At 39.9% G+C, this 21067-nt stretch overlaps 1 long non-coding RNA gene across 1 annotated transcript in view; it reads left to right on the top strand.

Annotated features, from left to right (window-relative positions):
- The window catches only part of LOC149748058 (uncharacterized), a 43982-nt gene that overhangs the window by 1987 nt on the left and 20928 nt on the right, over positions 1 to 21067 (top strand). Inside the window, exon 2 of the long non-coding RNA XR_016395028.1 lies at positions 11631 to 11747. This is a non-coding gene — a long non-coding RNA (uncharacterized LOC149748058). The remainder of the gene's footprint in view (positions 1 to 11630; positions 11748 to 21067) is intronic.

Raw genomic sequence — 21067 nt, 5'->3', positions numbered from 1 at the left:
GTATTGTGCCTTTCCAGTTGAAATTCCTAATCAGTTCAATAAATATGTATTGATTGTAGACTAGAAGTAATTTTTCTTGGTGGAAGATACAAAAGTGAAAAAAAAAGTACCCTCAAGAAAGTTTGGCATTCAATGAGACATATAAATAAATAAGAATAAAATAAAGTGCTAATACTTTCCTTACAACATTTATTATTTTCTATTCCAAGTTAGTCTGTCATAAAGATGAAGATTTTTAAAAGGGTCTAAAAGGTCTTAAGATTGGGGGCAAGGATGTGGCTGTCAACCTCAGGAGGAATCAAAGCTCACCCTGGTTGTGGTGCAAAGCTACTGCCAAAAGCATACTTATAACTAAGATCTGCTGTATGAAAAATGCCTTCAAGCTTTGTTGTGAATCTTCCCAGTTCCGCTATAAGTTCTGGGAACACTTGGGCCATGGCTACTACCTCAGACCCAGTCCAGTAGACACAGGATCCTAGAGGGTCAGTAGATAAATTTTGACAAAGGGTGTTTGAGGTATAAGTTGATCTACAGAATTATCAATGTCAAAATTTGTTCAATGAAAAAAGTAATGCTAAAGTGCACTGATAACACAAAATACTGTTTCTTTGCTGCAAAGGGATTGTACTCTACTTTTCCCCCTTTCTTTCCGAAAAGAGGCAAGAAAATGAAACTTTCAAGGTAATAGTAAAAAAAAAAAAACATATCTTGACAGTACGGTAGTGAATATTTGCTGGATGATAATTTTCCAGGACACTGCAGAGTCTGAGATAACTGAATAATTATACTTAACAGCCCATCACTCCTTATTTTCACATTTTTCTTCATTTGGTTTTCTCTATAAGAGGAAGTTGAATGGGGTAAAGGAATAAGAAATGTTGAAAATTTAAGTAAGAATCTAAAAGAACCTGTATTAAATATAACTCAATACCAGCATAGACGAGAATATTTTTTCTAGCTAATCACATGAAGTCATTTTGTCTTAGATGGTTAACTAGATAAGCAGACAAAAATAAGTTTTTTTTCCTTAGAGACTTTTCCTATTGTAAAATCAATGTAATAAGATATATTTATTATTTTGTCCCAAAAATGTATTTTTGGTGAGAAAATATTAATTCCAAACTGAGCAACATAATTAGCCTCCGCCTTATTTTCTTTGAAGTCCTTGGTTAGTGGTGTGGCTTAGGACAAATCACTTAATCGCTCCAAATTTCAGTTTCCTTATTTGTAAAATGAGGATAATAATAGTACCACATCATAGGATATGGAAATTAAATTTCAAAATGGAGAAAAAGCACCTGTGACAGCACAACACTTGACACAATAGTGATATGTGTTAGCCAACATTGCTGTTAATAAGCCATGCTCTTGAAATTTTTCCATTTGTGTGTATTATATGATGGCCTAAATATCCTAAGGCACACATGTATTTTGTGACCTTTGGCAATGGGTTAACAAGAAATATATTAAGAAAAAATGGGAAGGCTTGTTTGCTTGACATTAAGGGAAATACTGAGGATTTTTTTCCATATCTTTATGGTTTAAAAAGTGCTATATAACTATTTAAAAATGTATAGATGATATGGCATAGATACAGATATATAAATACAGTCACACTGGGGGTTAGGGCTTCAACATATGCATTGGAGGGAGGGAACACAATTCAGACCAACACAGACCTTGACGAATGTCCCCTTGGAGAAGGGGCAGGGAATTGCTTCTGACTGAGAGACCCGGATAGCTGAGGTGCATATCAAAGGAATGATTTCAGTGAGCCCAGACTCTTGCATCTTCCCATACGTAGAAAAACACTAAATTCCTTAACTTGGGATATCTAGTTTTCTTTTATTAACAGTAGCCCCTTGTTCCGACTAGTGGTGGTGGTGCAAAAACTCCCATATATCCTGGCTGCCCGCTTTTGATCTTTGGAACAGTTTTCTCAGCGTTTATCTGAAAGGCTGTCTCCTGGGCTTGAAGTCCTAAGAATGTCTGCCGAATAAAACATAACTCTCAACTTTTAGGTTGTGCATTATTTTTCATTTGACAGTGGCATGTTTAGGGGAAGTTCTTGCTGAGGAGTAGGTGAAGTGAGACCAGATTGTAACTAGACTTCTATGCTATCCTGAAGAGTGGCTTTTATCGTAAGGTCTCAAGGTGATACGTGACAAGGAATATTTAAAATTTAATATTTTAAAAAATCCTTAAAATATACCATGACAGACATGTCACCAGCATGACAATACAATGAATAGTACTGTGTAGCCATTAAAAGCCAGTAAAATGATATTGATGTAGATTCTGTGGATAAATGTATATGGTTATATAATACATACAGATGTCTGCAAGCTAGGGAAACGTGGTCATTTTTGCTTTGTGAAAGATCACTCTGATGGCAGTCTAGATTCTAGAGCAGTGGTTTCCATCCAGTAAATCCATGTGTTTTATTTTAAAAGCCAAATATATTTAAAGAACTGTATTCTATTCTGAGAGTATGGTACTTGCTAGTTTTTGAAGTTGAACAGTCTTTTAATAAGTCTAAAATTATTAGTATGAAATAACAGAGTAGAGGATGGTTTCTTGTGCCCTGAAAATCTTTTGAAAAAGGGGGGCCCACACCATGTCTGTTCTCAAAACCATTTTTTAAACTTTTATCAGCAGTGATATCCCTAAGTCTGATGGCTTGCACTCTAAAGAAAGAAAAATTGGAAATGGCAGAGCCTGCTAGTAGGGGAAACTTGCTAATATGTTATTGTTGATAACAATATTGATGAGAACTTATGTGAAGGCTGTTGGGGGCTAGAGAGGAGAGATTGGGTTGCAGAAACATGTCTAATTTAGAATTAAGAGAACTTAATGGTCCACTGAATATGGAGAGGGAGGAGTTGAAGATGACACGCCAAGCCAGGTTTCTGGCTTGGGTTCCCGGATGGATAGCGGTACCACTCCCTGAGATAGGGAATAAAGGAGGAGGAGGAGGTCTTGGAGGAGACGGAAGGGAAGATAAGCTTTGGGCATTTTAAGTTTGAAATGCCTGCATGGCATCCAGGCAGAGATATCTGGTAGTAAGTTAGAAATATGGCTGTGGAGATATAGACATGAGAGTCATTAGGGCTTGGGTGTGGTAGAAGGCTTAAGAATGAAGTACTTCAGGGAAAAGGATAAAAAAAACGAACACAACCCAGAGGGACACTAATGTTTGGGGGTTTTGTTTGTTTATAAGAAACAATGGTGGGAAATTCTGTAAAGGAAACCACGAAAGAATGGTAGGACAAGAAGGAGAAAATACTTTAGAGAATAATCACGTGGAAGTAAGGAGAGAAAAAAGTTTTACAAAACAAAAAGTTTGGTCAGCTATATGAACTGCTGAATAAAGATCAAGTAGTACAAAGTCTTAAACTAGACCATTGATTTTAGATATTATAAGGCCACTGGTGGGACTTCCCTGGGGGTCCAGTGGTTAAGAATCCGCCTTCCAAAGCAGGGGACACGGCTTTGATCCCTAGTCGGGGAACTAAGATCCCACATGCTGCGGGGCAACTAAGCATGCACACCACAACTAGAGAGCCCACATACTGCAACTACAGAGCCCACGCACTGCAACTACTGAGCCCGCGCTCTCTGGAGCCCACACGCCACAACTAGAGAGAAGCCCATGCGCTGCTACTAAGACCTGATGCAGCCAAAAATAAATAAATAAATAATTTTTTTTAAAAAAAGAAGGCCCTGGTGACTTTAGAGAGGTCAATATCATGAAAGGGCACAAAAAAAGGATTCTCACAAGAGATTGGGATGCACTATCCTAGACACTAGCTCATAGAGCAAAGGATCCTTTTATCTCAAAACTACTTCATCAATGACTCTTGCAATGCTCTCCTCTTTTGTTCTCCTGGAGAGTGCCTTTCTTGAAATTAAATGTGACTCCCTTGCCACATTCTCTTCTGTAATTCTTTACCTATTTTAGTTCTGTCCAGAAACATCCTATAACTTTTTATCTTACAATATATTATCTCCTTTTGTAACTGGAGAATAGTTAGATCCTTAATGATAGAACTTCTTTATCTTCCCCATAGTATCCAAATATTTAGGCTGGACTTTGGGAAACACATATATGGCTCCAAACAATATTCCTATAGCCAAGATATCAGGAGTACTATTGCACACATGGAACTTACAAGTTTTCATTGACCAGGGCTACATGGGAATCAGTGTCCAGGGTTTACAAAAGAAGATAAGAGCCACATGAAATACTGGAGGACAAATGACAGTACCATTCACAGGCTCTCTCTATCCATCACTCCAGTTAATGATTCCCACTACTTATTAAAGAATGAGGGTTATTTTAGTGTTGAAGGCAGAGGTAATTAGAGTTGAACTAGGAATATACTATGACTGAGGTTGTAATATGGAAAAGGGTTAGACAGAGGTTCTCAAACTTTTGGACACAGGACCCTTTTTATACTTGAAAAATTACAGAGGACCCCACAGATTTTTTGTTTATATTATACCATAGACCGAACATTTGTTTTCCAAATTCATATGTTGAAACCCATGTGATGGTGTTTGGAGGTGGGACTTCTGGGAGTTGATTAGATCATGAGTGCTGTGCCCGCATGAATGGGATTAGTACTCTTATGAGAGATCCCAGAGAGCTCCCTCACCCGTTTCTACCATGGGAGGACACAGTGAGAAGACAGCCGTCTACGAACCAGGGAACTGGACCTCAGCAGACATTGAATCAACTTGACATTGTCTCCCAGTCACTGAGGTTTGGTTGATTTTGGGCAGACACCTGCCAGGACTCCCAGGAGCAGAGAATCCCTAGAGCTCTCAATCCTAATATTGCTTCACATTTGGTGAAGACAATGAATTTTAAGAAAAGTGGTCAATGCCACGAGGGAAATGTTTCCGGTGCCTGAAGCACTGTCAGCAGACTTTGCTAATGCCGCTAAACAAGCAGTGCTACCAGACCCCTGACCATGGAATGACTTCATTCAACCAATAATTGTCATCTTCCACCCACAGGTGTACAGTCACAGCCAGCAGTACAGACTTGGTCCCTGCCCTCCAAGGCTTCAAGTCTGTACAGAGAGATTAAGAATGTATGCCATTAATCAGTGGAAAATAAGGAATAAAGTGCTGTCGGAGCAGTATAGATAGATGGAACACTGAGGAAGTTTTGAGGAGGGAGAAATTTTTTTAAAGGATTTTTTAGGAAGCCTTTGAGTAGGGTCTCGAGTGATGAGGAGAATTTGGATACTGGGTCAGGGACCGTAAATATTTACTGAACACTTACTATACACTAGGTACCATGCTAAACAGTGTTCTTGCAAGATTTCATTTAATATCCAGGACACACCTAAGGGGTAACAATATTTAATCCCACCGAGCCCTTCTCACCCCTAAAGACCCAGCGAGTAAGCAGCAGAACAGGGGCATGAAGGAGGGATGGTGCGGACAAATCAGAAGAATGCTAAGCAGTTTGGTTTCACTGATGCTTAGAATGTGGAAGATAGAATAGGCAGGGTTGGGACCAGATCATGGAGGGCCTTGACCCTAGGCTAGAATTGGGAGCAAATAATGAAGTCCAAATCCTTTAAAATCTACAATGATAAAGCAAGCAGGCACTGTGTGAGGCAGCTCTAAAATGGCTTTCAAGTTTGTTGTAAGAAATCAAAGCCCAATCATCTCATATTTAAATGTAGAATTATTTTTATGGCTTGGCTATACAAGTTGCAGTGACATTTGAAGAGATGAATTATCAATTCAATAATGGCCTATTTCTGCAAACCCTAACTGAAACTTTTAAATCTACAGTTGGACTCTGAATCTTGAATTAAAAAACCATAAAGTCTTCACCTAACCCAGCATTCACCTAATCCAGTATTCACCTAGCCTATGAATTAAAAATAAGCTCCATGCACAAGAAAGCCCATCTGATGTGCAATCGTTGTTTCATATGGTTTGCATGCTCTAGTTCAATTTCCAGCCCAATCCTGTGCACAGAGGACACCTGGTAGAGGGACAACAGTATACGATCCTGATAACACACTAGCAGAGCATACTAGCTATGAGATCTTCAGCAATCATGTACCTCTCTTAGCACACTAGCTGGCACATTGGAAATTACTCAGGGATGCTCAGAAGGCGTCTCCAGGGGCCCTGATGTTGATACACTCTGTGTTCCCCTGTGAAGGCAAACATGGGGATAGAGGAGTAAGTGGTCATGGGAAAACAAGAGAGTATCACTGAGACTGGAGTTCCTAGCAGCCTGTTCTTTACAGGGTGGGAGATCAAAGCCTTAACTCCAAACACACCTGATGTCTTTGATGATAACTCCCTGCCTCCTTCTCTGAGCTCTCTGCTACTGTCCAGCCACTGGCAAAGGTGGTATTGTTGCTCTTTGTGGCTCATGTTGCATACAAACCATACATGAAAATGTTCTCTTTTTTTTTTTTATCATTTTGCTCTTTGGGGTGTAAGATAGCTAATTCTAGAAGTAACATTAATACACTTGAAGAAAAACAAAGGGAGGTTTTGCTGACCATTTTTGAAGTGTTAGTTACTAAGATATCGTGGTATTGGCACCAGCCTAGTTAGACCAATGGAGCAGAATAGATAGCCCCAAACAGCCCCATACACATATGGAAACTTGATATACAACAGAGATAACATTACAAACCAGAGAGGAAATAATGGCCTATTCCAAATGTTGTGCTACAGCTGCTTATCTATCTATCTAACTATCTATATTAGATTCCCAATTCCCATCATAAACCCCGGGTAGACTAAAGAGCTACATATAAAAAGCCAAAATAATAAAACATGTGGAAGAAGCATAAGGAGAATATCATTATCACCTTGAGGTAGAAAATAAATTCTTAAACACAAGAAAACCCCCCACAAATATAAGGGAAAGGGTAGATAAGTTTAACTACATTATAATTAAAGTCTTATGTACAAAAAAAAGGTACAGAAATTTCATTGCAGCAATTTGTGATAGTGGAAAATTGGAAACTACCTAAATGTCCGTTAACAAGAGAATGTATAAATTGTGGACAACTGCTAATTTGTTTTGAGCATCCAGCCTCTGAACCTACTTTCCACATGAGGGGATTCCCCTACCTGCTGAAGCAGAGCGCATTTCCACTCTAGATGCCAAAAACGCCAGATTCTTGCTTTCTCAGTCTCTTCTGAAGTTAGGGTCCAGGCACATGATTCAGGCTCCACCAATCCCAAGAGCCTGCCCCAGACTTTCAGGCAGCTGCAGAGGCTGCCCAGACCCCCTTTAGGTGGGAGGAGCAGCTCCAGTGGCTTCCAGAAGCTGCAGTGGCTGTAGCTCTCGTAGCCGTGTCCTGGTCAGGGCCGGCAGTGCAAACTGTAGAGTCTCTTCCATCACAGCTGTGACTGTGGTGTCCCCACTGGATGTTTTCCCCGGCAGTGAAGCCTGCAAACCTGATTCTTCCACCCTTCCAAAGGTTTTCTAAGTTCTTGAATAAGTTCCTTTATTTTTGTTTATTTACTTAAATTAGTCAGTTTGTTTCTATTGCTGGCAGCTAAAAATCTTAACCCTGATAGATTATGGATTATGACATATTTGTATAACATACATGAGAATGGCATATACCAAGATCAGGGTACAAAGTTGAGTAAAATCAGGCAAGACTCCTTGGAAATTTTGGTTATATCTAAAATTATAATAATGAAAAAAATGGGGAATTCCTTGCCGGTCCAGTGGTTAGGACTCCACCTTTCACTGCTGAAGGCCCGGGTTCAATCCCTGGTCAGGGAACTAGTATCCCACAAGCCATGTGGCGTGGCCAAAACTATATATATATTTATAGCAAATGTAGTAAAATATTAAGATTTGATAAAGCTGGGTAGTAGTTTGTTTTATTATTCTTCATATTTTTTGAATATATGAACTATTCCACTACATGCACACACTAGCATACACACATATATATAAACTTTTACTATAATGAGTACACAATTGATCAGAGCAAAAGTACTCTATTGAAATTATCTGCCTCTCTTTCCATAAAAGAAGATCCACTTCTAAGTTGGCCTGTATCTAAATTCACTAATAAACATTATGCTGAGAAAGGGGAAAAAAAGACATTGAAAATAGATCTGGGGGGGCATTAAGGCAAGTACTGATATACTGTCTTATATTTGCAAGCATGGATTTTCTTATGACAAGTAAATATATAACCATCGTTGTGTAGAAATGTGCTTCTATCGAGGGGAGACATCAAGACATATCAAAAAGCATGACTGCAACAAACATAATTGGGTATTTTTCACATTTCTTAATACTAAGTTCCTCAGGTTCAGGGTAAAGATAATGAAGCCAACATTGAATAATTTAGTGATAATAAAAAATACTCTTCTAGCTACCCAGGAATGCCAGTTTTAAGCAACATTTTTAAAACAAACTTCAGCATCTTTTAATAATTCTTTAAGCATAATTAAAATGCACAAAACTTGATTTTTTTTCCCCTAAACAAAAACTTGTTTTTTTTTAGCCACACGGCATGCAGGATCTTAGTTCCCTGACCAGAGATGGAACCAATGTGCCCTGCAGGGGAAACACAGGGTCTTAACCACTGGACCACCAGAGAAGTCCCACAAAACTTGGTTTTATAAGCCTCATAACTTCCCTAGAACTTTTGTGGAAATGTGAACTTACCCCTACATTACAGATGTTAATACTGAGGCACAAAGGAGTCAGAAAATTTACAGTCACATTGAGAGTGACAGATCTGGATTTAGCATTCTGATTTCTGTTCTGGCTATTGGGTTACATGTCCTATCCCCTCTATTAATAGACATAAATCAACTCAGAAGTATGCTATAGGTATTTCATCTTCAGAAGTCAGTGAGGCAGCAGTACAATAATAGAAAACAATGCACACTTGTTCAAAGTCCAGCTGTCATTTACTACTTGTGTGTTTTTGGTCAAATTATGGAATTTCCCAAGCCTCAGTTTCCCCATTTCTAAGAGGAAATAGTAAATATCTTACAGACCAGCATTCTTCTTACATTGTTAAACTGCAATTAACATTCTATTGTCATTCTTACGGAACATTCAGCTCCTCACTGGAATGACAACAAAGTGCATCAAACCCAAGGGATCTGATATCCTCGGTGTGGACAGTGCCTGCCCACCTCACCACCCCCTCATGCCTGGCAACTAATAGACAGTAAATGTTTGCTGAACTGATCAGAAATGGCAAAGTCAGAATAAGATCAAGAGAGCAAATATTTATTGAGTGCTTACTGCGTTGCAACGACTGTTTACCTGTGATATCATTTGATTCTCAAAAGAACTCTAAATAGCTGTCTTTCTGCATATGAGGTTGAACACAGGTCAGTAACTGAGATGAAGGACAGTTAGTCACTTGTCCAAGGTTACTCGCTTAGGAAGTTGGTGGGCTGAGGTTCAGACCAGGCAGTCTTACACTAGGACCTGTGCTCATAAGCACCACCGCATGCCATATAGCAGTATGGAGTAAGAAAATCAGCAGCAAAGGGAAGCAAGAGTGGAATTGAATGAGGTGAATGGATTGGGAGGAATGGTTCATATTAGCATTTCAGGAATATGTGCTTGGGCTTGTGCGGGTAGGAGGTGTGGAAGGGGCTTCGTATGTTTGCCCAGCAGGAATTGTAGAGGCCAGTGCAGCTGATAAAAGAAGCCATTCCTGGCTGAACGCTTTTAACAATGAGGAAATAATTCCAAAACACTGTCTACTTGGATATAATCAGTCCAAGGAGCATTTTTGACAGCACAGTTCTATATATTCATTAAATCAGATAACCAACATTTACTGAGTTCCTACAAATGCTGGAGCATGTGACAGGAACTAGAGGTAGAAAAATGAATTAGACTCTGATTTTGTCCATGAGGAAAAGACAATCCAGAGAACAGACAAGCACAGCACAGTGAATTGAGTGATGGATCAGAAGTGTGAACAGAACATTCGGGCACGAAGTGTCTTATAGGACCAATAAGAATTAACTTGGTAGAGAACATTTCCCACAAACTGCATTTTGGAAGGCATGTTGGAAGAATGCATGTCGGAAGGCAAGAGGATAGGAAATTGGAAGATGAATTTGGGAGACTGGAAATAAATCAGTATTGGGGGGTGCATGTTGAAAGAGCTAGCAGCTAGAGGTTCATGAAAGCCTGATTGTGAGATCTAATAAGGAATTTGAACTCTCCTTGACGGTAAGAGCGTTCATTAAAGGATTTTAAGCACAGAAGTAACATGAAGACATTTTTTATTTTAGAAGGATCATTTTGACAGAATGATCCAGAAAATTTCAGACTGACAGGGAGGCCTGTTACTACATTTTACCAGGTGAGAAATGATCAGGCTGTGACAGTGGGATGGAAAAGGATGCTGAGTATGAGAGAGAATTAGAAGCAAGACTCTATAAAATTTAGTATGTTGAGTGAGGGAAGAGTTTAAAATGTCTTTCAGCTTCTCATATGGACAATTAGAAGAATGGGCAGTGCCCCTTGTTGAGATAAGGAATTCAGGAGGAGAAGAAGAAATGTCTGTCATCTATCACTGCAAAACAAACCCCCCAGAAACTTAGAATCTTAAAGCAATGGTCATATGTTTGCTCATGACCCTGCTCAGGACTTAACAGGGATGGCTTGACTCTGCTTCAGGTAGCACTGGCTGGGGAAGGTTGAGTACAGCTGGAGGATTGAAGAACAGCCTCATTCACATGGCTGGCAGGTGGTGCTTCTGCCATTTGGGAGCTCAGTTATGGCTGCTGGCCAGGGGTCTCTGTCCTCCTCAGGAGGGCCTTTCCACAAAGCTGCTCAGATTTCCTCACACCATGGGGTCTGTGTTTTGAGAAGGAGTGTTCCAAGAGGTGAAAATGGAAGTTGGAGATCTCTGCAGTTATGCAGTATGTGATTAGTCAAAACATGCCAAAGGCCAGACCAGAGGAGTGGAAATAGACCCCCATCACTCGACGAGTGGCATGGCAAAGGATTTATAGCCATCTTTAATCTGCCATAACAATATTTGAAGAAAAAGATGAAAAAATTAGACTGGGAATGCTGACTTGAGGTACCTGAGTGGCATCAAAATGGAGACATCAGGAAGTAAGCAATTCAATCTACAGGTCTGGCTCTCAGAGGAGAGCACTAGCTTTGGAAGATACTTGGTGTAGACATAAATAGTTAAACTTATGGGTTACCCAAGGACTGTGTGAAGAGAGTGAATGGTGGGAGGCAAAACTGGAGATTTTAGTACAGTAGATATTTAGAGGCCAAGTAGAGAAAAGGCGTGCATGACAAAGACTAGGATGGAAGACAGAGAAATAGGAAGAAAACAGAAGAGAATGGGGCCACAGAAGCCCAGGAGACAGAGCAAAAGGTACGATTCAAAAATTTTAAATGCCACAAAGCGGTCAAGTAATAAAAGAAACATGGAATTGTCCACTGGGCTTGGCAATACAGAGAGAGGTCTTTGGTGGCTTATGAAGGCATATCTAATAAAGTGGTGGGGATAGAGTCTGGAATTTTTGGTTCAAAGATACAAATACTGATGAAGGGAGCAAAAGATTTGTTACTTGGGATTTAATATCTTTACAATTTTTTCTTTTTTCAGTGTTGTTTGGATTCCTTTCGATTGATCAAATACAACATCATCTCTGCATCTAAATTTACTGGCAGCAAAAGTCCACTTCTGGTTCAAAGTCACAATGTCATCCCAGGAATTTTTTTGGTATGTGATTTGAGATATATAACTCTTTTAAATGACTGTTGTGTATGATGCTTGCCAGACTTAGAAATAATTCACAGAGTGCACAGTAGGCTAGTAGGAATGCAGAAATGAATCAGCTTGAATCACAACCTTCTGTGGTACCCCCGTGACTGCAGGTCTTCTTATAACTGTTGGATTATCCTTATAATTACTCTTAGTGAAGTTAAAAATTGGATACCCTGTTAACACTGAGGTGGCCAAAGGGGGAAATGATAACCAATTCATAAAATTATAAAAATTTAGTAAAATAATGTACGTAAAGTGCTTGTTTCAATTCCCGGCACATCATGGACGTGTAATAAATGTTAATTCCCTTCCAGGAATTTTTCAGTTCAACAAATGTTTATTGAATGCTCTGTGCCAAGCACGGTATTGGGAACCGAGGATACAAAAATAAAAAAGCCACAGTCCCTCCTGCCATGGATCTTCTAGTCCAGTGGAAAGAGTTGCAGCCTAAGGCTTCCTGCGAAGTGTGATATGTGAGCTAGGCTCTAAAGGTGGGAGGGATTTTGATAGAAAGAGGTAGGAAGAAGGAGGAGGAGAAAGAAGTTCCAGAGAGAAGGAATATTATTAGTAAAGGTAAAGGTTTGGGGCACAAGGTACCTATAGATCTGATTTTTAGTCCTGCATCTCCCATTACAACCTGGGTTAATCTCAACTGGTAGAGGTGAGGACTGGATTAGATCAGTGGCTCTCAACCCTGGCTGATGCCTTAGGTGCATGAAAAAATAATGATTTCTGGACCTTGCCCTAGAACAATTAAATCAGTATTTCTGTGGGTAAGACCCAGCATCAGTATTCTCTTTACATCAACTTTATTATGATATATTTTACATACAATATAAATGCACTCACTTTAAGTGTACAGTTCCAACAACTTTTGACAAATGTATAGACTCATGTAACCACCTGTATAATAGAGATAGAAAATATTACCATCACCCCCCAAATTTTCTTTTGACTCTTTAGCTGTAAGTCCTTCCAACTTCATCTCCAGGCAATCACTGATCTGCTGTCACTATAGATTAGGTTTTCCTTTTCTAGAATTTCATCTTAAAGGATTCATACAATAAGCATTCTTTTGTCTGGCTATTTGGGATATCGGTGCTTTTTAAAAGCTTCCTTATATGATTTTAATGAGAAGCAATGAACTGGATGATCTCACAGGACCCTTCCAGCTAAAAAAAATACCATGATTTCATCTGCTAGTCTACAGGTACTTTATAAAAGTTGAATTTTAGGAGTAACAAACATGACTGCTGTTGTAATAATTATGATGTTGCTAACACTAATATTTATAGGCAAAGAGCCTCTTACCTTAATATGAAGGTAAGCCAGTTTGTTGCAAGTGTTCAAATGACAGTTTAGACAAGAGAAAGAGACTTAAGACAAATGAGATGGAACAGAGGCTGCATCTGTACATGTCTTTTGAGATATATACCAAATAGAGAAAGCAAAGGTAGCTCATCCACTGACTTCACTACGGTAAAGTGAATAACTTCCTCAGATTTCAACACACATATGCACACAAAAAAAATCTGTTTTCAGTTTTCAAAATACACATCCCTGTCACTATGAACAATGAACAATGAATGTTACTCTGTGATCGGGAAGTCTTCCCACAGACCTGGCGGGTGATCAAATATTACCCTGCTCCTGCAAGCCTGTTTGATCCTGTGAGTCTTGGTAGACTGTGCAAGCTTGGTTTATAGTCTGTGCTTCCTATAAATTTACTGGTAGCTTAGAAAAAAAAAAAAAAGCAGTAGCACAATGAAAATGTATGTCCGCCTTAAGTTGCACTCATCTGTGACATCCAAATCAAAGACTTGTCGGCTGAGGTCCTCCCAGTTCCCTGTAAGAGAATATCAACAATTACTCATGATCACCTAAAACAAACAGGTTCCTATTCAAACACTGGCTCTCAGTATCTGCCTTTCAAGCCAAGAGCAAGGCTAAGGCCTCAGCCTGCCTAGTTGACTGTCCACTGGGTGACAGTGTTGATCCATCTGAAATAAATGTGCTTTGTCTCTGGGCCAGCAAACTCTGGGAAAGACTGGAGCCAGATGGAGTTCTGAGGGTCTTGGGGAGGCTCTGTCTTTCTTCAAGAGCAAGGCAGAATGGTTCTGTTTTCTTTATCTTTCAAGAGAAAATGTGAGGTGAATAGTTCTGATGTTACCATGTTGGGCCTGGGTTTCTTTGGGCAAAGCCGTACAGAGAATGGATGTGATTGTCCATAATAAATTAACCTGCATTTTCCTGACAATTTAATGAAGGCAGAAAGCTTGCAAAGAGCATTGTGAAAGCTCAGCTGAAAATTCATTTTAGCATTTTGCTTAAATGCATTAAGATGGAACAATTCTTTACCCAAGGTGTTTATTCTAATACAAACATGCTAGGGTGTGGGATGTGCATTACCCAGGGCTCTGAAGAGGGACAAAATTGTCTTCGTGGAATGTTATTTCCAAATTGCCATGTCATGGTTTTTCATTATTGTATTTTGGACATAAGCCCTATCTTCAAAATGAGAAATAGATAGGAGATAAACACTGTAGTAAGATTCCGTATAATCAGCAGAAATGATGGAAGTGTGTGATGATAATGCAGTAGAGGAGAGGGAATGATGGAACCAGTCATATCCCCATGTTAAAAGGACAAGACAGGAAGTGAACTGAGTGCTTGCTTCAGAGTGCTCGCTTAAGAGGGTTGGTCTGAGTAATTGTTTGTGCTCCACTCTCACCCCCCAAAATGGGGAGGATCATGATTCAGAAATATTGAGACCCTTCATTATATAGTAAACAATAAAGTCATGTTAATGTGGGACTCTGTTCCAAATTCTTTTCTGTCAGTTTGAAAGACTAAAATAGAATTATCATTTTAAGAAATTGGGACATCCCTGGTGGTCCAGTGGTTAAGACTCCATGCTCCCAATGCAGGGGGTGTGGGTTCAACCCCTGGTAGGGGAACTAAGATCCCCCCCGCCCCCCCAAGAAAGAAATTACACCACAAAACTTTTTTGGTTTTTTTAGAAGTATTTTCCCCCTTTGCTTTATTTGATATTATTTGGTCCTGTCTATTTGTACTAATTCAACATGTTTATGTTTTAACACACTTAACATAACAAAGGTTTGGGGGGTTTATATTTAAAAATACATTTAAACTGCAGTAGTATTTTCTTAGGGAGTTCTATTTGTCTCCTGAGAACCTCAAGTGAGGGTTAGAAATACAGTTTGTCCGGCTGTGTGCAGATTGGGCTTTCACTCCCTGGGACTTGCACAGACATTGAGCAACACAGAACAAAGGGCCATAGAAGCAGAATGTGAGGCTCTTGAGCCATAAGTGACTTCCTTGTCTCTGCTCTTTGCCCACTTCAAGGCCTATCCCGGACTGACCTACCACACCCAGACACTTTACCTAGGACACACTGTAATCACAAACACTTTGATATTCTCTTCAGTGTATATCAAGGACATTTTATCAAAGTTTTGGTATTCTTTACTCAGCTCGTGTTCTCAACCATTTTATCAGCAGAAAGGGTAAAAGGATTTATGAGAGGAGGCCCTGGGTAGGGGAAGTTGAGAACTTTCTGGGACCCACCAGAGCAGAGAGGATTCTCCTGGGAAACAAACCCAACCTGGATGCTTCTTTTTATTTTTTAAATTTTATTTATTTATTTATTTATTTATTTTTGGCTGTGTTGGGTCTTCGTTGCTGCACGCAGGCTTTCTCTACTTGCGGCGAGAGGGGGCGACTCTTCGTTGCGGTGCGCGGGCTTCTCATTGCAGTGGCTTCTCTCATTGTGGAGCATGGGCTCTAGGCACGCGGGCTTCAGTAGCTGCGGCACGTGGGCTCAGTAGTTGTGGCTCACAGGCTCTAGAGCACAGGCTTAGTAATTGTGGCACACGAGCTTAGTTGCTCCGCGGCATGTGGGATCTTCCCGGGCCAGGGATCGAACCCGTGTCCCCTGCATTGGCAGGAGGATTCTCAACCACTGCACCACTGGGGAAGCCCCCAACCTGGATGCTTCTGGTGTGTCTGCTTTCTTCACCAATGTCACAATGAAAGTAAAACTCATAAGAGAATGGGGTAAAGATGTGTGCACCCACAGGGTCTCTCTGTAGAGATGCGCAAAAGATCCTTTTATCTTCCTATTTCTTCTACCTTCTTAGTTTTCCAATCATGAAGGTCTTTGGAGTCTTATCTGGGCTGTTCTGTGAGAAGCCAGCACCACAGATTATTTGCAGGGGAGGGTTCTACTGATGTAACCCAATTTTTGGAAATGTAGAAAAGCATAAAGAAGGAAATAAAAATCATCCATACTCTTACTACCCAGAAATAAACACTGCTAATGGTTCAGTGTACTCCCTTGCAATGTTTACACACACACACACACACACACACACACACACACAAACACCCTGAATTAGGGTCTTAAGGTACATATAATAATATAAGCATTTCCCTATATCACTAAGTATTGTTTCTACATTCTTTTACAGCAACACCATTTATGTTGGCTGATCATATTCCAATATATGGCTGTACCATGACTTATTACTTAATATATCTTTTACTGGGATATTAAATTATTTTAAAGAATAACATAAGAAAAAATTAGAGCTGTCTAATAATGTTGGAATTCATAGCCTTGCAAAGCAGTGAGCTCTCCTTTTGAAGAGGCTAGAATATAATTTTTAGGGGATATCTCAGAAGGAACTCCTACCCTAAGAGGGTACCTTCTTTCTATTCTCTGGCCCCATTTCTCTTGGCAATTATTTTTCTTCCTAGTATCTGTCCTCTTTCCCTGTGCTTCAGTCTCACCTCAGCTTTATCATCCTGGTCGTCTCCTTCTCCCTCCTTAGTGCAAGATTCAGAAAGCACTGCTTTTGCATCCCTGTCTCTACCATAGGGCTTTGCAGTCAAATGCTCTACCAATGTTCCATATCCCCACTATCATAAGGCTTCTCTCTTTCCTGGCCAATCTGACCAGATGCTCTCTAGGCCCAATAACTTTTTTTTTGGGTTTTTTTGGCCATGCTGCGTGGCTTGCGGGATCTTAGCTCACTGACCAGGGATCAAACTCGGCAGTGAAAGCCCCGAGTCCTAACCGCTGGACCGCCAGGGAATTCCCAACCTTTTCTGTTTAATAGTTGAGTAGCTTGGCATCACATCATAAAAATATCCTAGGCCTTCTTAAAAATGGAATACTATTCAGGGTGGGCATATGAAAGAGTTGGTAGAAGAAGTTTAAATATGTTTAAAACAAGAAAAAAATCTTTAAGGGGGATGCTCTTTCTTCTCGTACCAGCTCCTCGGGCCCATACAATAATATTAGTATGTGTAAATAAGAGTGAAAATAATTCTGTTCTGTCATTAGTTACAAAGTTTATCAACACTGTATTACCCTCTTGAGATCCTCAATTCTGACCTTAATCACTTTAGGGCGGGGACTCTGCTCTTCTTATTTCTGTTGCATCCTTTACAGTAGCTACAAATCAGTATATGTACAGGTGATTTGTGGTGAAAGAGTAAATTTAGTATTTAGGATCCAAAATCAAAAGGGCATACCTAAACTTTTCCAAAAGCTAGTACATAGCTTTCATTTCCTATTTAGAGTTTTCCTATCCTGCTATCTTGTCCACCTCTAACATTTCCTATTTAGAGACGGCTGTTTAATCGATATAAGTTAAACTAAGCCTGCAATTTAAGTTCAGACAAAGAAATCTTTGGGACATACCTCAGCAACCCTTATCATCAATCAAAGGGAGTAAGCCACATTGTCCTCAGAATGATGTGTTTACAGAGAATTATAAACACAAGTCTGAATGCTTCTGATAAAACACCGACTTGCAGAGCTTCAGAATCAAATAGATGACTGACCCACTGCTGGTTTCTAAAGTGCTGATTTGCCCTTTTCTCAGCTCCTCCCAAGCTGGGTGTAACTTTGCACTTGCATTGAGAAACAGTGTTCTTTGTTTAGGGTCAAACTGCCTAGGTTTTAGAAAAAAAGACCGTTAGATCAAAGTCTTTGTTGGATATCAAACTTCTTTAGTGAGCCCTTTTCTTCCTAATACCTCATGGTTTTCTCCTTTGACACTGGATTTGACTCAAATTTAGTACAAATGACTAATAATAACTTGAATTAAATAACATTTTAGTTTATAAAGCAGTCTGTGTAGCTCATTTTGTTGAATTCTTATAACAGTTCTGTGGGGTTGGCAAGCCAAATGTGGTTTGTCTTTTCCTGACTGGGGAAGCTGAGTTTGAGTGAAGTGGCTTACCCACTTGATTACTCCAGCTAATCAATCCTGGGATTGGATTGGCAACTTCCAATTCAATACTCTTTCTACTGCATGTAAAAAAATAAGGAGAGGGAATGTAAAGTGATGCAGTCATTGTGGAAAACAGTATGGTGGTTTCTCAAAAAATTCAGCATAGAGTTTTCATATGATCCAGCAACTCCACTTCTGGGCATATATCCAAAAGAATTGAAAGCAGGGACTTGAACAGCTATTTGCTTCATAACAGCATTATTCACAAAAGCAAAAAGGTGGAAACAACACAAATGTCCATCAAGAGATGAAGGGATAAACAAAATGTGGTATGTATCTACAATGAAATATTACTCAGCCTTAAAAAGGAATGGAATTCTGATACATGCTGTAACATGGATGAACCTTGAAGATGTTATGCTAGGTGAAATAAGTGAGACAGAAAAGGACAAATACTGTATGATTCCACTTATGTGAGGTACCTAGAACAGTCAAATGCATAGAGTCAGAAAACAGAACAGTGGTTACCAGGGCCTAGGCTGAGGGGAGGGTGCAAAGTTCTTGTTTCAAGGGTACAGAGTTTCAGTTTAGGATGATGAAAAAATTCTAGAGATGGATATTGGTGATGGTTGCATAACGATGTGAATGTGCTTAATGCCACTGAATTGTATCCTTAAAGATGGCTAGAGTGGTAAATTTTGTTATGTAAATTCTACTACAATAACCAATAAGTCGGGGTTGGGGGGTGAGTATAGGAAAAGCAGTAAACCTTGATTCTAGCCCTGGGTCTGCCTCTAACTGGTTGGGTGACCACAGATAACATTTTAGTCCTCAATTTCTTTATCTGTAAATCAAGGGGGCCTGGATTAGATGATCTCTTGCCATCCTTCCAACAGTCATCAGAAAAATGCATGAGGACAAAGCCATATCAGGATTTCTATTGGGGTCCCACCTGATGGTCAAACGTTTCTGGAAAAGACACATCCCCTCAGTAAGTGATAGAGAAAAATTGGCATTTGCTATGCATTTCAGAAATGAATGTTAGAGTTGCCAGGCTTATTAAAATACAAGTCTGTAGAAAGAAGTCCGGATAAACAGTCTAAATGCTTTCTGAGTTGTTGTTGTTGTTATTGTTTTATTATTTAGGCACCAATTAGAGTCTAGAGAAGCTACAGAATAAAGTTGGTAAAGCTAATTATCTCAAGTTTGGTGGGTAAAAATCAATCTCTTATACAAATATAGCTTATAGCTTTAAGTAAATAAACATAATTTTAACAAATGCAGTTTCCGATTACAAATATTTATGATCTCAAGGATGCAAGCCAACAGTCCTTGTAACCATCACAACGCATCTTTATATATCACCAGAAAGCTCTTTGCCCTTCGTAGCAAACAGCTTGAGAAACTCAACTTCATAATGACAAGCCACTGAATAAGTATAAACTTTATGGTACTTATGGGTAAAATTCATAGTCTTTTTCCTATCTGTCTTTTTTTTTTTTTTTTCTTTAAAGAGATCTGTTTAAGGGGAGCCTGGGGGAGAATGGATACATGTATATGTATGGCTGAGTCACTTTGCTGTGCACCTGAAACTATCACAACATTATTAATTGGCTATACTCCAATATAAATTAAAAAGTTAAAAACATTTTTAAAAAGAGATCTGTTTAATTTTGTTTAAATTAATTTTGTTCAAATTCCCTATCATTTAGCTGCAGAACCCTTTTTTGATATAACTCTTAACATTTCACTGGCCTTGTGTTCCAAATAATGTCTTCCAGGCTTCTGATTGATAGGAGAGCACTGCAAGTAAAAGTGAAGATGACTTTAATGGCTCTCCCCCTGTCCCAACCCCTCCCTGCCTTTCTGGTCCTTCCCACCTTAGCTGCAACATGAGAGCACCCCAGGCAGTGACTGCAACAAATCAGGGCCAAGCCGGTGGGCTGTGATCATGTCAGGCTGTTTGCGAGGCTTCAGCTGGGGACCCAGATCGGGATCACTTGGGGATCTGTGCTGCTGCCTGGTCAGAGGGACTAGGGTGTGTGTAATCTTTTTTGTTATATCTAGCTAAGATGCACTGCCTTGTTGAGTATTTGTCTTGTCAATACTCGTGTTCGTTGTTGAACTGCTGGGGGTTGCTTCAATAATAATTTGTAGCCAATGTTGAATTAAAGAAGATAGGCCTTAGAATTTTGTCTCCTCACTAAAAGCCAGAAAAGGGAAGGATGAACTGTGAATAGGAAAGCTAGTTCTTTTGATCTGGATCATGTAGGAGTCAAGATATTTAAGAGGGCATTCCTGGTTGGGGAATGCTGGAATGCCGGTCCTCCTCAGTGTTCTGCCGCAAGTCCTCCTTGAACTCCACACATCCGCTCTTTCCTATGTTTCACTATCTCTATAAGCTAGTGACACCCGAATCTCCATCACCAGTCCAGATTTCTCACCTGTGGCTTGTAGCCTCTCCGCTCAGAGGTGTTTTAGGTACTTCAGAGTCAAGTCCAAAGACAAAATTCATCTGGATCATAAAGTGTAAGGAGGAGAAGGTGTGAGGAGAGCTGCAAAAATGAGATTATAAATAATGTAAGGCCTTGTGAGCCATGAAGGGAAGAAGGTGGGGAGAAGGAGGAGGGAGGGAAGGAGGGAGAAGGGGAGGAGGAGAGCATGAACTTGATTTTAAGAGCAATGAGAAAAACCGAAGTATTTTAAACAGGGAGTGACATGATTATACGTCCATGATTTAGGAAGATCACTATCGATCCAATACAGATGATGAACTGGAGAGAAACAAAACTGTGAGCAGGGAGAACTTTTAGGTAGCTATTGAGACAATCTGGGAGAGAGAGGAAGGAGGCGGTGGATCTGGAGAGGGGACTCTGCTTGGGACAGAATGCTGAAGGGGAAATGGAGTGCCCCGTGGCCAGCAAGCTGATGCCACTGATAATGCCCACAGTCCTAGGAAGAATCCAGGGAAGGGAGCAGGGCTGCTTGGTCACCTGCCTCTCTCCACCTAAA

Source organism: Delphinapterus leucas, chromosome 11 (genome assembly GCF_059928025.1).
Source record: "Delphinapterus leucas isolate spDelLeu-1000000601 "Yukka" chromosome 11, BTC_Dleu_Yukka2, whole genome shotgun sequence".
In the NCBI taxonomy this organism is placed as follows: Eukaryota; Metazoa; Chordata; class Mammalia; order Artiodactyla; family Monodontidae; genus Delphinapterus; species Delphinapterus leucas.
This window is presented reverse-complemented; position numbering and strand designations above follow the sequence as displayed.